Source organism: Perognathus longimembris, chromosome 9, assembly GCF_023159225.1.
Source record: "Perognathus longimembris pacificus isolate PPM17 chromosome 9, ASM2315922v1, whole genome shotgun sequence".
NCBI classification, from domain to species: domain Eukaryota; kingdom Metazoa; phylum Chordata; class Mammalia; order Rodentia; family Heteromyidae; genus Perognathus; species Perognathus longimembris.
The window spans coordinates 13167138-13183079 of record NC_063169.1 but is presented as its reverse complement, the minus strand read 5'-3'; positions in this window follow the sequence as shown (position 1 = coordinate 13183079).

The window sequence follows — 15942 nt, the reverse complement described above, 5'->3', positions numbered from 1 at the left end:
AAAAGCCAGGCACAGATGGCTAATGCCTAGAAACATAGCAACTCAGGAGGCTGAGATCTGAGGATCATGGTTTGAAGCCAGCTCCGGAAGGAAAGTCTGAGAGACTTCCAATAAACCAGCAAAAAGCTGGGAGTGGAGCTGTGGTTCAAGTGATAGAGTGCTAGCCTTGAGCAAAAAAGCTCAAGGACAACACTCAGGCCCTGAGTTCAAGCCCCAGAGCCAGCACATGCGCACGCGCGTGTGCATACACACACACATACACACACACATACACACATGAACAAATGCCAAAGACAGATTTTGTTTTGCCAGTCTTGGGGCTTGAACTCAGGGCCTGAGCACTGTCCCTGGCTTCTTCCCGCTCAAGGCTAGCACTCTACCACTTGGGCTACAGCGCCACTTCCAGCTTTTTTCTGTTTATGTGGTGCTGAGGAATTGAACCCAGGGCTTCATGCTTGCAAGGCAAACATTCTACCGCTAAGCCATATTCCCAGCCCCCAAAGACAGATTTTTAAAAATAATGATATACTGTAAGTCTTTATTAATTTAATTATTTTTTAGATGGGAATCTTGCTGTGTTGCCTAGATTGTTCTCAAACTCTGCAAGCTCAAGTGCTCAAGCTTTACTTTTAACACATTAATAACGTTTTGTTGTGTTTCATTTTGTTTTGTTACAATGTTGGGGGTGGAGCCCAGAGCCTCACACACACTAGGCAACTGTTCATTCATTTAGCTGCATCCCCAGCTCACAAATTAATATTTTTCACACACAAATACAGTGTAATATAATGACATAACTTTTAAGTTAAGTGTACTAAAAATGTTAGTTTGTAAGGTGTTACATGGGATTTGATTTCATAAGAAACAAAAATTCCTGTCTTAATGTAATTGAATCTTTAGTGTCGTTAAAAGTCAGAATTGATCATATCTATAATCCTAACTACTCAGGAATCAGAGATCTGAGGATCAAAGTTCAAACCCAGCCCAAGCAGGAAAGTCTGTGAGATTCAAAAAGCCAGAAATGGAACTGTGACTCAAGTGGTAGAGCACTGGCCTTGTGCACAAAAGACAGGATCAGTGATTAGACCCTAAGTTCAAGCTCCTGGACTGGCACAGAGAGAGAGAGAGAGAGAGAGAGAGAGAGAGAGAGAGAGACAGACAGACAGACAGACAGACAGTCAGACAGAGAGACAGAGAGAGAGAGAGAGAGAGAGAGAGAGAATTTTGTTTGGGTCAAGTACTGGTGGCTCATACCTGTAATCCTAGCTTCTCAGGAGTCTGAATCTTAGAATCATGGCTTAAATCCAGCGCAGACAGACAAATCTCAGAGAGTCTGATCTCCAATTAACCACTGAAAAGCCAGAAGTGAAGACATGACTCAAGTAGTAGAGTGCCAGCCTTGAGCAAAAGAGCCAAGCAACAGTTTAATATGAGTTTGTGAGCCTTCTCAAGAACCTCAGGCTGGGCTGAATTATTCTCCTTTCACCCTGTTTTAGAGGCTTAGGCATCAATGAAGTTTGTGGGGGTTACTCTCAGGACCTTAATCTCTCCTCCCCTCTTTGCATTTCCCTTTCTTCAAAGCCACCAACATGAGAATGAAAAGCAAACTCAGGCTACATATATATATATATATATATACAGCCTTAACCTTGTTCCAAGATACCATATTTTTTCTTGCAACTTCAGTTTTTATTTTTTCATTTGTTTTTTAGGGGTTGTATAATATGCAGTCTAGAATTCTTCATCATCCATTTAAAAAATTGATATAGATCATATACTACAAAGTTCACCATTTAACATCTATGATTCAATGGTTTTAGTATGTTTACAGGATTCTATAACCATCTCTGCTACCTAATTCCAGAAGTTTTCCATTACAACCACCCCCCCCCCAAAAAAAAAAAAGCCTGGTATTTCTCCTTCTACTTGCTCTCCTCTCCCTGCCCTGGAAACCACAAACCCTCTTTCTGTGTCTGTGGATTTGCCTCCTGTATATGTGATACGGAGTTGCATGCTCTGTGATGTTTACCGTCTGCTTTTTACTTAGCATAATTTTCAGGGTGCTTCTGTGTTGTGGCATGCATCCACAATTCATTCCCTTCTGTTGTCGAAGAAGGTGGTGTTTTATTTAGCTATTCTTGAGTTCACAAATGTTTTGTGTTGTTTCCACCTTTAAATGCTTACGAATTATTCTGCTGTGTGCATTCACGGACAAGTCCTCACATGTACAGATGTTTCCAGTCTTCTTGGCTGTCTATCTTGGAGCAGAATAACAGGGTGTCTTAGTCAGCTTGGGCTGCTATAAAGAAATACTATAGTCTGCATGGCTTGTAAAACAGATGTTAGACTGAAGTATAGGCAGGGGCAATTTTTGGTCAGGGTTCTCCTCTTAGGTTGTGGTATAGTGTTTATTGTTGTTGTTGTTATTATTATTATTATTGACTCACATGGCCCTTCCTGTGTGTGTGTTTATGTGTGTGTATACATGTGTGTGTTACAAAGAGAGAGAGAGAGGAGAGCAGGCACTAATCTCATCATGAAATCACAAGCATGGGCTAATCTAAATGTACTTGGCCCCCAAAGATTCTCCTCAAATACCATCACATCAGGGTTAAGGTTACAACATAGGAAATCTGAGGGGACACCAACATTCATTTAGTATGGGGCCGTGTGGTGATTTTGTATTTCATATTTAAGGGGACTGCCAAGCCTCACCATTTCCTAATCCCTCCATTTCTCCACCTCCTCAACACTACTGTCCCTCCCCCTCACCGTAGCCAACTCTAGGTGTGTCTGCAATCTCATTGAAGCTTTGATTTGCACTTCCCCAATGATGAATCACATTAAATATCTTTTATATGCGTGTTGCCCATTTACATGTCTTCTTTGTAGAAATGCCTCTTCAAGAGCTTTATTCATTCTAATCAGGGCTATTTGTATTTTCACTGCTGAATTTCAAGCCTTCTGTGTACTACATTTTTAACAGTATGGGATTTGCAAAAAGTTTTCCACTGTTCTTTGATTTATCTTTTCATCTTCTTTTTTAACCCATGACTATTTTTATTTTTGAATTAGCATAGATTGATAATATGAGGAGATTCGTTGCAATCTTTCCACATGCACACAGTATTCTTTAACAGATTCACCCCCTCCGCCATCTTTCTTCCCTTTTCACCTTCTTGGTAACATTCTTCAAAAGCATGAGTGTTTGGTTTTGATGAAACTCCCCTTTAAAAAATTTTACTTGGATGGGCTGGGAATATGGCCTAGCGGCAAAAGTGCTCACCTCATAAACATGAAGTCCTGGGTTCGATTCCTCAGCACCATGTATATAGAAAATGGCCAGAAGTGGTGCTGTGGCTCAAGTGGTAGAGTGCCAGCCTTGAGCAAAAAGGAAGCCAAGGACAGTGCTCAAGCCCTGAGTCCAAGCCCCAGGACTGGCCAAGAAAAATTTTTTCTTTTCTACTTGGCCAGGCTTTGGTAGCTCATTTCTGTAATCCTAGCTACTCAGGAGACTGAGATTTGAGGATCACAGTTCAAAGCCAGCCTGGGCAGGAAAATCTGTGAGAATCTTTATCTCCAATAAACCACTAGAAAAATGGAAGTGGAGCTGTGACTCAAAGTGGTGGAGTTTTAGCCTTGAGCAAAAAGAAGCCAGGGACAGTGCTCAGGCCTGAGTTCAAGCTCCAGGACTGGCAACAAAGAAAGAAAGGAAGAAAGAAAGGAAGAAAGGAAGAAAGAAAGAAAGAAAAGAAAGAAAGAAAGAGAGAGAGAGAGGAAGGAAGGAAGGAAGGAAGGAAGGAAGGAAGGAAGGAAGGAAGGAAGGAAGGAGAGAAAGAAAGTAGATGTTAAGTTTTTAAAAAGTTACAAAATTTCAACGAACATTTCCCGCTCTCCCATTGCAGGTCTTTGGTCTAGTTTGAATTGACTTTTATGTGTGAGGTAAGATGAAGAGTTGATACAGTTTGGTAGAAATATAGTGTGTTTCCTCAGTGGCACGATGCCAAGGAGTGCATCTTTGGAGGATGGATTGTCAGCTATGAAGGACAAAGTTCATACGCTGCAGGCTGACGGTTCTGATTGGGCACCGGGTGACAGGCAAACAGGACAGCAGGTAACTGACCACTCCAGGCTTGCTCACTGCAGTCTGGAGTTAGCAAGACAATTTTGTATTAAAGGAAATGTGGCCATTACAGTGGAGGTGAAATTTCAACTTCCTGTGAGTGTGCCACTGAGTTTATGAGCAATTACAAATCCCCTTCAGACACAGAATTGAGTCAGGAGAGGTAAAGTGAGACTCACTTGATAGTCTCTTATCTTTTTGGTTGATTGGTCCTGGGGCTTGAACTCAGGGCCTTGGAGCCAACCCTGAGCTCTTTTTGCTTAAGGCTAGCACTTTACCACTTTAAGCCACAGCTCCACTTCCAGTTTTCTGGTGGTTCATTGGAGATAAGAGTCTCACAGACTTTCCTGCCTGGGTTGACTTTGAACTGCAATCCTCAGATCTCAGCCTCCTAAGTAGCTAGGATTACAGATGTGAGCCACTGGCTCCTGACTTCTAAACTTTCTTTCTTCTTTGTAAAATAGGCACACCAATCTGCACCCTTTCAGATTCAGTGACAATAGAAGTGTTTGACAAAACACGGGGGATAGGAGTGTTCATAGACTTTCTTGCCCAGGCTGGCTTCAAACCATAATCCTCAGGTCTCAGTCTCCTCAGTAGCTAGACATGAGCCACCAGCACCCAGCTGACATACAATAAACACAATAAACTGTGATGGAGGGCCTAGCCAGCTCAGCTAAACGGTTGAAAAGATACATTGCCTGCTGCAGTCGCTAGTATTGCTTGTCTTTTCACTCACCAGGAATTTCCCACTGTCCCCCTTTTTTTTTGTTGGAGTCTCACCTCTTGCTATTTCATCAGTGTTTATAAAATTTCTGTGATACTAGGGTTTGAACTCCAGAATGCTATGCACTTGGTTGGGGAGCCACACGTCTGCGCTTTTTTTTTTTTTTTTTTTTGCCAGTCCTGGGGCTTGGACTCAGGGCCTGAGCACTGTCCCTGGCTTCTTCCCGCTCAAGGCTAGCACTCTGCCACCTGAGCCACAGCGCCCCTTCTGGCCGTTTTCCATATATGTGGTGCTGGGGAATTGAACTGAGAGCTTCACGTATAGGAGGCAAGCACTCTTGCCACTAGGCCATATTCCCAGCCCCATAATTAATTTTTTTTTTTTTTTGGCCAGTCCTGGGCCTTGGACTCAGGGCCTGAGCAGTGTCCCTGGCTTCTTTTTGCTCAAGGCTAGCACTCTGCCACTTGAGCCACAGCACCACTTCTGGCCGTTTTCTGTATATGTGGTGCTGAGGAATCAAACCCAGGGCCTCATGCATATGAGGCAAGCACTCTTGCCACTAGGCCATATCCCCAGCCCACGTCTGCGCTTTGGGTCCTGTGGAGTTTGAACTCAGCTCCATGACTGAGCCATGCCTTTGCAAGGCAGAGGATAGCACAATGCCTCGTGCATAAGAAGCACGTCTGTTTGCATGGGGGCAGATCGGTGTCTGCACAGGCTTAGAGGGGCCCGCGGCTCGGTGTGTCTCCGGCTGCAGTGGGCAGCTAGGGCTGAAGGTCATGTGACCTTTCAAGCTCACATGGCCCTTGGCATGTTTTTGCAGCTGTAGCAGCCTGCTCCCCTCATTACAACCATCAGAGTCCCTAATGCTACAAATCCTTACCTCTAAATACTCTTTTAAAGGGCTCACCTGATTCGGCCAGGCCCACTTCCTTTTGAGTAATTCCAAATCAGCTCATTAGGGAACAATGACACCTGCAAAAATCCTTCACCTTTGCCAAGAAATGCAATCTAATCAAGGGAATGACATTTGTCCTATTCACAGGTCCTGCCCACACTCAAAGAGAAGGGATTCATTATACGAGACAGGAATCTGGAAATTGCCTTAGACTTCTTCCTACCACAAAAAATTAAGGCAATGGTTTTGATACAATGTCTGTTTTTTAATTAAAATGTTTATTTGATTATATCATGAGATACAACCAACCACTAAATGACAGTGTGACATTGTTGATTGGATGGTAGTGTCTCCTATCAGGAAACAAAAATCTCAGCAGTCAACCAGAAGAGAATCCTTAGCTTAATAAATGAGTCCACATTATAGTTTATGTCAAATTCTCAGAATTCTACACTGCTCTGTGTGTGTGTGTGTGTATACATGCATGCACATGCCAGTTTCAGAGCTTGAACTCAGGGCCTTATTTTGCTTAGTTTCTCAGGACTGGCACACCTGCATTTCATCCACACCTCAGCCCAACTTTTTGTCTGCCCAAGCTGGCTTTGAACTTTTTAATCCTCCAGGTGTCAGGCTGGAATTACAGATGTGAGCCACTGGCATCTAGATTTACCCAGCTTTTTATCTAAATAGATCTTTCCAAAGTTGCGGTTTGGCAATGCCAGAACCTCCCCTTCACTGCAGTGGGAATGCAGGCTGCCTCCCCTAGAAGGGAGAACCCCGCATGATAGAACCAGCTTTTCCTCCGGCTAGCCTAGCCCGAGGTTCAGAAAGGAGCGAGGACACAAAGGAAATCCCATAATTCACTGTGTGGGATGACGTTTCACCAGGGAGAGTATAGAAGAAGATTAAACTGTAACTGAATACAGTCCATTGCCCAGATTAAAGCAGAGGATGGCAACATATAGATGGTTTCTTGTGGAAAATCTTGGAGTGTAAATATGGAAAGCTATGTGGACCCTGTGCACACACATACTCACAGTCTAGTATTTGTAGCTAAAATATGTTTGCATGGATTTTTTTTTCCCTAAGGTGATAGGAAGGGAAAAGAAAAGAAGGGAAGGGAAAGGAAGGGAAGGGAAGAAACAACCAATGTGGGAGGGAAGGCAGACAGTTTGCTTTGCATGTAGCTAGGGGGGGGAAGGGGGGAAAGGCATGGGGGGAAAATACAGATTCCCAGAAAAAATGAGCATGTGAGGAGAGTCCTCAAGCTAGAATTGACCTCTGGGATTCTGGTGGAGGGGACATGGCGTAGAAGGTGTGCTTAATTCTCCTCCCTCTCCCTACTCTGTGACAAGGCTTGATGCTCGCAATGCCTGCAGGACCTGTTATCAATCTATGCTTCAGCCAAAGTATCCTAATCAGATCATATGAACTCTTTTTTTTTTTTTTGCCAGTCCTGGGGCTTGAACTCAGGGCCTGAGCTCTGTCCCTGGCTTCTTTTCACTGAAGACTAGCACTCTACTACTTGAGCCACAGCGCCACTTCCGGCCTTTTCTGTTTATGTGGCGCTGAAGAATCGAACCCAGGGCTTCATGCATGCAAGGCAAGCATTCTATCACTACGCCACATTCCCGGCCGCCCTCTGCCACAAACTCTTAAAGACAATGATGAAATACTTGCCAGTCATGTCAGAGTAGTTATTACCTGTGCTCAGTGAGGTCATTACAGAGGCTGTCCAGTGTGATCCAGCTATGAGGAGGATGCATGCCCAGGATGGACTACAGAGGCTGATGGATGGAGGCTGGAGGCCTTTGTTATTGCAGGACTTCTTGCTCTATAATACCATCGGTAGTGCTTTTTAGACACAGTCTAGTATTTTCCCTACTGAACTGTGGTCTTCGCGACTAATTGACTCATTAAATATATGTAGATGGATAAAATAATAACAGGGGAGTGAATTTGATCAAAGCACATCATTTACATGAATGGTAAGGTCATGATTATCCCCTTAACGTGTAACATTTAATATGCACCAATAGACTGGCACCAGTGGCTCACACCTGTAATCCTAGCTACTCAGGAGGCTGAGATTTGAGGATCCTGTTCAAAGTCAGCCTATCAGGGAAGTCCATGAGACTCTTATTTCCAATTAACCACCTAAAAGCTGGAAGTGGAGCCATGGCTCAAGTGGTAGAGCACCAGCCTTACATGAAAAAACAAACAAGAGATAGCACCCAGTCCTGAGTTCAGATCTCTGTGCTGGCACACACACACACACACACACACACACACACACACACACACACACACACCAACAAAAAGTGGATTCTCAAAGTGAAAATCAACTGAACAGTCCAGATGTGCAGCTTTAAGAGTGAACATGTGGACATATTACCTGTAAGTTCAATGTGACCCAGGCTGGCTCCCATCCCTCCCCTGAGTAGAACATTCCAGTGTCCGCCAGGCCTCCCGACCCTCCATCCGGAGAGAGGTGTGTTCATCTCTGTCTAGCCCTGTGTTTCAGTCCTCGCTTTCCTTCCCTCCATATTCGTACCTGTCGGTGACTCGGACCCTTCATCACTTCACATCTGAACTGCTGTCTCCAGGTCTTATCCAGCGGGGGCCTCGAAGCGGCTGTCACCTGTCTTCCTGCCTCTACCGGACAGACCACATCACTTCCCAACACACACACACACACACACACACACACACCCTGCTGAGGTTTCCTTTCCCATGACACCACACCCAGGCTTCTTGTCTTGCCTGCCTCTCAAGACTTTGCAAGTGGAATTGATTTCCAGCCTCCCACTTGTGGGGTCCACCAGCCTCCTGTGCCCCATCACTCCAGTAGGTCCCTGTGCCCAAGGTCCAGGGGCTGCCGTTCTCCAGGGTGTGCCCTTGGCCCTGAGTGCCTTCCAGCAACCCGAGCCCCATTACCTCAGGGCTTCGAGGCTGCTCCGAGGCTGTGCTGCACGCCCTCCCTGAGCTCCCCTTTGAACTTGTCCAGCATTACACACATCTTCAGCAGCTAATTACACGCCTGCCTGTGCACTGGTGGCTGTTTTATGGACATGTCTGTCAGCTTCCAGGACTCAGAGTTAAGTCCCGTCCTGCACGGAGCACATGGGCAGCACCACAGAGACAACAGCACCTGCTTCCTATCTTTTCTGTTCAGGTTGAGCTAGGCAGTGAATTCTTATTTTCAGTTTATGCTCTTATGTGTCCTTATAGTCATAATCCCAACATTTTAAACACAAGTGATTCGTCAGAATTTATTAATTTGATGAATAAACATTTATAAGGATCTACAGCTATAGTGTGTGTGTGAAAGAGAGAGAGAGAGGGAGAGAGAGAGAAGGAGAGAGTGAGAGAGGAGAGAGCGCGCGTGAGAGAGAGAGAGAGAGCGCACCAGTCCTGGGGCTTGAACTCGGGGCTTCATGTTCTTGCTTAGCTTTTTTGCTCAACTCTGGTACTCTACCACTAGAGTCATGCCAGTTCTGGCTTTTTGCTAGCTAATTGGAGGTAAGAGTCTCTCAGATTTGTCCGCCCAGATGTGGTTCAAACTCAGATATCTCAGCCTCCTTAGTCGCTAGGCTGACAGGTGAAAGGCATAGGCACCTGACTTTCAGCTACAGTATTTCTTTAGAAAGGAAGAAAAAAATCTCATAGGGAGGGTACATGCACTTCAAATATTAATTCAAATGATACCTCTTTAACAAAGCACTCTTTTTCTACATGGGTCATTCATCAATGGTAGTAGCTGTTATTACATACCAACAACATCCTATATATACCTCTGCATAATAATATTCCCTTCTATTTCCTTTATACATTTGTCTTTATTCCTTCTGTGCACCTCAAACTGGGAGTTTATTGATGTTAGGGCACCCTGAATCTATAGAGACTAACCCAGGACCAGCCACCTTGTTGAAGGCTCGTTGAGTGAATAAACGTAAGCTATGACATGCTACAGAATGCGTGGCCCTTGGGAATGTGGTACTTAGTAACTGTGCTAAGAAACAAGCCAGTCAAGGGCTGGAGGTGTAGCTCAGTGGCAGGACACCAGCTTAGCATGGGTAAGGCCCTAGGTTTGGTTCCTGGCCATGGAAACGAGCTAATCATCAAAAGACCAATTCTACTGATTCTGTCTTAAAAGCTACTTACCTAGTCAAACGCCTAGGAAGAAGGAAGAATAGGACCTACCACAGGCAAAGGAAGGAGGAAAATTAATTGGAGTTAAGGTTTTTTTGTTTTTATTTTTTTGTGCCTGTACGAGGGCTTGAATTTAGGGCCTGGGTGTTATTCCTTAGCTTTTCTGCTCAAGGCTGGTATTCTACTACTTGAGCCACAGCTCCACTCCTGGATTTTTTTTTCCTTCTTTTTGGTGGCTAGTTGGAGATAAGTCTCTTATCTGTCTGGGCTGGCTTCGAACCTCCTCATACTGAAGAGTCCTGAGGAGCTAGGATTACAAGCATGAGCAACTGACACCCTGCTCTCACACACATTATGAAATCAGATGACCTGAGATGTGATTCGTAGGATATAATTTCACCTCTAATAAACAAAGAAAAATGCATGAGTAAATGAAAGCTGAATTTAAACAATCAGCCTTAAAGACAATCGACCTTGATCCTCAGAGAAAGCAAATCGAAGCTAAGATCCCCGACTCCCACTCAGCCCCTTTCACCCCCGGTAGCACATTTTTCATATGGTTTAATATATGCAAGACAACTTTCCCCAAACTACCTATGACTTACTTCCTCCCTTGTCTTTTCAGCAATTTTGACTTCGTGTCACACCCCAAAAAAGGGCACACCTCTTTAACCCTTTCAACTCTGGAATCAAACACACCCTTATTAGTTGTGCTTTTCACAGTCAGTGTTAGTCCTTCTGGTGAGCTGGCCACAGCGGAGCAGGGCAGAGCAGGAGGAAGAGGCCAGGAGTGAGAACTAAGCACGCTGCTTCTTTCTGGTTATGTGGGCCAAACTGCCATCAACTTCCTATATTTTCTTGGTGCTTCGATAGAAAGCCGGAAAGAAGCAACACCATGGTAAGAAATGAATGACAGTTTTATCTCTCCATCACCTAAGACTTGGTTTTGAACTCATCTAGAAGTATTAGTATTGATAACATCCAATAGCTTCACAATGTGTTTATTGTCTAGATCTGGCAACTTTTTTCCTGGCTTAAATCATTGTAAACACTTGTGGATAGAAGGACGAGAGTAGGAGGAGGCTGAGTCCCCAGGAGACTGTAGAAGGAAGGGCCCAGGTAAAATCTGCACTGTCTGCTAGCTTGGGGGTCATTAGCAAGCTACTCTTGTTAAATCCATTGGCATTCATTCCGCCATTTGAATCTGTGTTTTATAGTCCTGTGGTTGGGTGTGCTCTAAAGAATGTATTTAATCCTGTTCTTACCTTTGAGTTTAAAACAGCTTTTCTCCCCGCCTCTTTTAAAGATAAACTGATACCCAGCCTGGTTGTGGGGTGGGGCGGGGGGTGTTAAACAACTAATGGAGAAACATTGTTTTGAAAGGCAGGATGGATTTTTCTTTTTCTTCACAGTAGCAACAGTTGGAAATCGACTGCACATTCTTTTAAAATATAGGTTATCTTCCAAATATATTCTGCAGCAGGCACTGGCAGCTCTCATCCGCCTGCCGTACCATAGCAACTTATTATGTATTGAACATAGTTTCCCCAAAGGCGAATTATTAGGGTGCAGAAATTTATAGGACCAACTCAGCTTCTCACCACCCTATCATTCCAGAAGTGCTGGGGATTAAAATTAAGTTAAGAGAAAAAATCCAATCCTGTAAACCCTTTAGAAAAAGAAGTTTATAGAAGGCCTATTAAACTTTATTTACTAGTTTGATCATAGGAACATAAGTATAAAACTTTGGGTAAGAGCTGGGCACTTTACATTCGTTTTTCTCTATTAAAACTTTAATATTTAACATTTTCCCCATCACTGGAAATTTCAGACACAATGGCTTCATAACTATATTGAGGAGTAGTTTTTATCCTAAGGTCTAAACTTTTGATCGTCTTCTAGAAATCTTAACAGAATGAATCTCTTAAATGTTTAACCAAAATAGAAAAGTTGCAAAACAAATTGCTTTACTTTTTTTTTTATTCTGGTCCTAGGGCTTGAACTCAGGGCCCGAGTGCTGTCCCTGAGCCTCTTTGTGCTTAAGGCTAGCGCTCTACCACTTGAGCCACGGCGCCACTTCTGACTTTTCCTGAATAGTTTATTCGAAATTAAAGTTTCATGACTTTCCTGCCCATGCTGGCTTCGAACTGTGATCCTTAGATCGCAGCCTCCTAAGTAGCTAGGATTACAGGCATGAGCCACCAGCGCCTGGCTAATAAATTGCTTTTTAAGAAATATTTTTCTAAGTTAAAAAAAAATCCAAGCACTTTAGGTATAAGAGTAACATAATTATGAACCTTCAAAAAATATTTGAAGTTTAAGACGTGAAATTCTCTTGTTGTTTTTTTTATGGTCAGTCATCTTATTGTGCCCAATTGTAAATACTAAAAATGTTGTAAGCAGACTGCCATAACGATAGTGGCTATTGGCAAGGCTGGGCTGGGAGAGCTGTCAGAGGAGGCCCATACTGATCATTCTGAAGGTTCTTTCTTGAATTTGTCTGCCACAGGAGATTAAAAGCACATGGAAAGATCCACGGTGTTATACCCGCACTGCAGGCACCGTGGTATAGTGGCTAGTGAGAACAACTCCTGAATTTTAATGTTAATTGGGAATGTTGAAATGGGCAGAGCCTGCTGCCATGTCTCCAGGCGTAATGAGGACGAGGGCAGTGCAGGAAAGCCCGGGTGTGCAGGCTTGTCTGCCTCAAGCCCGTACAGGAGCTGGGTTTGCAAGATGCAATCCAAGCTCACAAGCTGAGGCAGAGAGCAGGCCTCCAGCTCACAGCCTCTGCCAGGAAGCAGCCGATTCCCGTGTGGTCTCCTCAGAGATAGACACAGACTTGGTCCCCGTGTCCAGGCTGCCCTCCCCACAAAGACAGGAGGGGGAAATAGAGCCCGGCTCCATGGGAGGGGAAGGAAAGTGGATCTTTCCAAGACGGAGAGGAAGTGAGTGGAGAGCCAGTGAAAAAGACACTTGATGATGAATGACCCTCGCGTGGATGCGTGGATAAATGTTATGGCTCCTGCACCCCCACTCCACTAGGGTGTGAGCTTCTTCAGCTGGGGTGTAGTTCTTTGGGCATGACTGGCACTGCCCCTCCTGGCCCAGGGTTTGTTTCCACTCCTTACCTGGGCTCCTCATCCTGCCCTGCCTCTACTTTGTGTGTGTGTGTGTTTGTTTTTGTTTGTCTTTTTGGTGTGGGTAGGGGGAGGCCGGGGTTGAATTCAGGGCCTGGGCACTGTCCCTTAGCTTTTTCCACTCAAACCGCAGCTCCAGTTCTGGCTCTGTGCTGGTTCATTGGCAATAAGAGTCTCAGGGAGCTCAGCCTCCTGAAAAGCTAGGATTACAGACGAGAACCAGAGGCGTCTCGCTTTCCTTCTTTTGCAGCAGGGTTTGCTTCTCCTTCTGTGTTTTAAGTGATCTGCCTCCTTCTTCCCTCTTCATGTCTATGTATGTGTGAGATGCAGAGAGACTGTGTGTGTATATGTATGGGTGGTGGTGGTGGTGGCAATGGTGTGTGTGTGTACATATGTGAAAACGCAGCCAGTGAAAAAGACAGGGAATGGAAGAAGAGAAATGGCCCACGCATGCATCCCTTTCCCACTGGCTATGTGACCTGAGACAAACCATGTGCACGCTGCAGTTCTTGCAGGTGTGAACTAAGGATGGCACCCACCCCTCGCAGGCCTGTGATGGGATGTCCAGCACCTGGTGAGTGCTTAAGAAATGTTAGCTGAAATAAATCACAAGAGGAAAAGTGAAAGGCCAAGAAGTATATAAAACACACTCAGTGCCATGCTCAGAAGTAATTGGACATAGTGCCTGTCAGTAAGTGCAAGGCCCCAAGTTCAAGCCCTAGTACCATCACGTCAGGACAGGTCAGGATAAGGCCCTGGGGTGAAGCCTCAAAGTTTTACTGTTTGTGGTTGTTTTGCTCAAGCCTGGAGCTTTATCATTTGGTAAGAAGAAAGTAAAACTGTTATAGTTACAGAAAATGAGGGTCCTTAGTATCTGCTAACATAATCTTCAACAACAACAACAACATTTTTTTAAAGAGTAGACTTGTGTTTTTGTCCTTCATTCTAGCTATAACACTTTGGAGATGAGTGTAAATAATGACAGGCCACATCCTGAAGATGCATTAACTCTTTTTTTTTTCATTTTTTCCCTTTATTGTCAAAGTGACATACAGAGGAGTTACTGTTTCATATGCTGTCTTATGTTTCTTGTTCAACTTGTTACCTGCTCCTTCATTTCCTCCCTCCCCCTCCCCTTTTCCCTCTCCCCCCCAAGAGTTGTCCGGTTGGTTCACACCAAATGGTTTTGTACGTATTGCTTTTGGTATCATTTGTCTTTTTATCCGTTGTCTCTCGATTTTGATATTCCCTTTCCCTTCCCTAGTTCTAATACCCGTATATACAGTGACTCTTGAAAACCACATGGGATGCCCTGCTATATAGTCTCCATCTCATCAATCAAAGCAGGCTCTTAGTAGTTACTTAGCATCTCAGACTTCAGCCTGCAGTATAAAGCATCAGAAACCTGTCAGACTTTTTTTTTCTCGTCCTGGGACTTGAACTCAGGGCCTGGGCTCTGTCCCTGAGCCTCTTTGTGATCAAGGCTAGCCCTCTACCACTTGAGCCACAGTGCTACTTTCCTGTTTATGTGATACTGAGGAATGGAACCCAGGGCTTCGTGAATGCTAGGCAAGCACTCTACCACTAAGCCACATTCCCAGTCCCAGTCTTGTCTCAATATAAGCTGTCACTGCCATGGGATATTATGGGCGATAAAATCACGTTCATATGTATGGTTTCATGTGTATTTCTCTATCCTCTATATTACAGATATGGAATTAGGAATATCAACAAAGGCATTTTCCTTCCTTTTCTCTTCCCCTTCCCTCTTCTCTCTTTCCCTCTTCCTTCCTTCCTTCCTTCCTTCCTTCCTTCCTTCCTTCCTTCCTTCTTTTCTTTTTCTAAGGAGCTCAGACTGGCCTCAAACTTTGTTTTTTCCAGTCCTGGGGTTCAAACTCAGGGCCTGGGCACTGCCTCTGAGCTTGTTTTGCTCAAGGCAATCACTCTACCACTTGAGCCACAGCAACACTTCTGGCTTCTTCTGTTTATGCCATGCCGAGGAATTGAACCCAGGGCTTCATGCATGCTAGCACTCTACTATGATTCCACATTCCCATCCTGGCCTAAACTTGAACTCCCCCTGCCTTGGGCTCTTGAGTTCTGGGATTACTGATGTATGTCACCATACCTGGCTAATACTTTTTCAAATTAAGAAGCAGAATGCACCTGAACATGGTGGCTCATACTCTTGGTACTAGTGATCGCACCATCTGTTACTGGTGCTGTGTTGGAGGGGCTTCTCCCTTCTTACAGTGCTGTCTACTCCGGTCTTCTGTTGGTCTCCATCTCCCCCCTCAGTGCTGCCCCCTTGGGGGCTATCAGAAGCTGGGGGAAAGGTGGCAGACTGTCCTTCCTCTCTGGGGGTCTCCACCCTCTTCTCTCCGACTCGTTCCTGGTCAATTTAATCAAATCCTTTAAACACAAATCCCAACTGAAGATTTGTCCTTGCTTCTTTAGTACTTAGATTCTCAGGCCCACTGAGGGCTCAGGAGTGTTTGAAAGTAACTACTCTTGACCTTTGAATGAGTTGTGCAAGCCATTCTTTTTAAATTGCATAGTAAAAGAACATGTTCTTTTGTTTCTGAGCCCATAAAGCAAGAATTCATTTGACTGCATAATGAATACCTTCCCATTTTCCAGTTTGGCTAAATTTTAATTAAATTTAATTCCCTAGTTAGTGAATTGATAATGTTAATCAGGATATGCACACAACCTAGGAGGCAGATAAGAAGAACTTTTGCCATCAATCACAAATTCCTATATTTCTTTTTAGTTAACCATTATGAGCAAGAAAAAAATATTCACCAAATTATTATATATCTCAGCTGTAAAGCAAATTAATTCAGTCTGACAGGTACCTTTGTGAGAAAGAGGAAATGCTTGAGTGACTGTTGAATTTATG